This window comes from Saccostrea echinata, unplaced genomic scaffold (assembly GCF_033153115.1).
Source record: "Saccostrea echinata isolate AGI-Se365-2 ecotype Australia unplaced genomic scaffold, CSIRO_AGI_Sech_v1 ptg000015l, whole genome shotgun sequence".
NCBI classification, from domain to species: Eukaryota; Metazoa; Mollusca; class Bivalvia; order Ostreida; family Ostreidae; genus Saccostrea; species Saccostrea echinata.
The window spans coordinates 7,800,717-7,802,970 of NW_026889764.1; the positions used below are offsets into that span (position 1 = coordinate 7,800,717).

A 2,254-nucleotide genomic window follows, 5' to 3' on the forward strand; every position below is an offset into this window, starting at 1 on the left:
GGGGTAGGGGCCCACGACCACACCAAAAAAATTGATTTATTAAATCTTATGTATATTTCGGACACAAAAGAGGGAGCCCGGGGCCCCTGCCTCCTCTTAATCCGAAGTGCTATCTTACATAAGTTTAATTGAATTGCATTTTTTTATATAATAAACTCTTACAAGCCAAATCGTGGTGTATTTATAGAATGATTTAGTTTGATGTACATTTACACATGTAGAAAGCAAAACAAAAATTCATTGTGTATAAAGTATTTTTTCCCATTTTTTTTCAGCGACAAAAATACTATGGGTGAAAAAATCTATACACCTGCTCTGGCTCAACGTTTGGTTGTGGACGGACTATCTCTCAGTAGGAATGAAATGATTGCTGTTTATTACCACTCTGGTTATACTATTTATAATTACATGTAGGAAATCATTGGATTTCTTGCGAGCAAACATAACATTGCTCTTAGTGCAAGACAAATTCATCGAGTTTTAAGGGAAATGAATCTGACGAGACGAAACAACCAGCCACGTTTGGAGGACATTGTAACGGATATTCTACATGAACTTTCAGGCTCGGGCGGTGACATAGGCTATAGAGGAATGAGGAGACGTCTGCTAATCGATCATAACCTCAATGTGTCTTGTGAATTGGTGCGCCTTGCATTAATTGTTTTGGACGCAGTAGGTGTAATAACGTCGTCTTCAGCGTAGAAGGTATATTAACGAAGGGCCTAATTTTTGTGTTCATCTACATGGCTGGGACAAGTTAAAATCATTCGGAATTTCCATTCATGGCTGTGTAGATGGCTTTTCAAGACGTATTCTCTGGCTCAGAGCTTGCAATTCTAACAAAAACCCTGAGTATATATCCAGATTTTATGTAGATTATATCAAAGAAATAAACGGGGTTCCTGTAGTCGTATACGCAGACAGGGGTACTGATCATGAAAACTCCATAGTTCCAGATTTGCAATACGCTTTGAGATGAAATCACCAGGATCCCTTGCAAGGACTATCAAGTTTTAGGTATGGATCGTCATATAGAAATACAAGAATAGAGCGATTTTGGCGGTGTTTACGAGAAATGTGTGGCAATTTTTGGATAAATTACTTTAAGGATATGGATAATTTAGGTGTTTTGACACCTCCGACATAGTCCACCTGGAGTGTGCTAGGTATTGTTTCTTACCAATTCTCACCAGAGATTTGAACAGAGTTATACAGCATTGGAATGAACACACAATTAGAAGAAACCACAATGCAAATTGTCCGTCTGGAAAACCAGATGTTATGTATTTTCAGCCCGAAATTTACCAAACAAGAGATCTCAAAATGCCTGTACCTGATAATCTGAATGGCATATAGAACAAGAATATTGTGCCTACCCTCCTGCAATGGTGTTTCAATTGAATTTAAAGTTATTGGTACTCAAATAAGAATGGAAAACGGTTTGAATTACCCACCAAACACACTAGAAGAAGCAACAAAACTCTTTATCCGAATAACAGACTATGTAGATCGCTTATAAATTACACGTATCTACATACATTTACTTCACTCTTGTTGTTTTAAGGAGGTACATTTTTCTTTATGTTCCGAATATTGTTTGATAAAGGAATGAGAAATTGTATCTTTGCGAGGTTTTGTGTATTTAATCGCAAATGTGTATTTCTAGTAAAGTATATAATTAATAGTACATAATATTAGTAATTATTCTTTTTTAAATCTGCTTTAACCGTCAAGGTCAAAAATCATAATAAATTCAAAAAATTGTAATGAGTACTGTTGAGTGTTGAAGTAAGAGTACAAAAGCGTACTTTCCTATGAAATAAAGAATGCATTTGGTCAGCATTTTTTTTTTAGATAACTAGGTCAAATTTTTAATTCAAGGTAAAAAATTAAAAAGAATTGTTCCTTTTTAATGAAGCTGTCATAAATAATGCACCTGTAAATAATAAAAGCTCTAGATCTACTCTCCCTCATTCAGAACATATCTACTTGACATTAAAAAGGACATTGTTACGATTTTGGTCACATTTTATATTACCATTTTTATTGTTTAAAATATTAAATTAGTTAAGTGCACTTCATACCTTTTATTCTTAAACTGTTTCATGTAGAACTTCACTGAATTCATGAACCATTGAGATGTCTACCATCAAATAGGGCCCCACTCAAGTAATGGACAATAGGATGAAAAGCATTTCAGAGAATTTTGCTTTGACCTTGACCTAAAACTTAGAAATTGTCCAGTTGGCATAAA

General features: G+C 34.6%; 1 pseudogene; it reads left to right on the forward strand.

Moving 5' to 3' along the window:
• The first annotated feature begins 288 nt into the window (after positions 1–288).
• LOC133187468 (uncharacterized) lies at positions 289–1,519 on the forward strand (annotated as a pseudogene).
• The last annotated feature ends 735 nt before the right edge of the window (positions 1,520–2,254 follow it).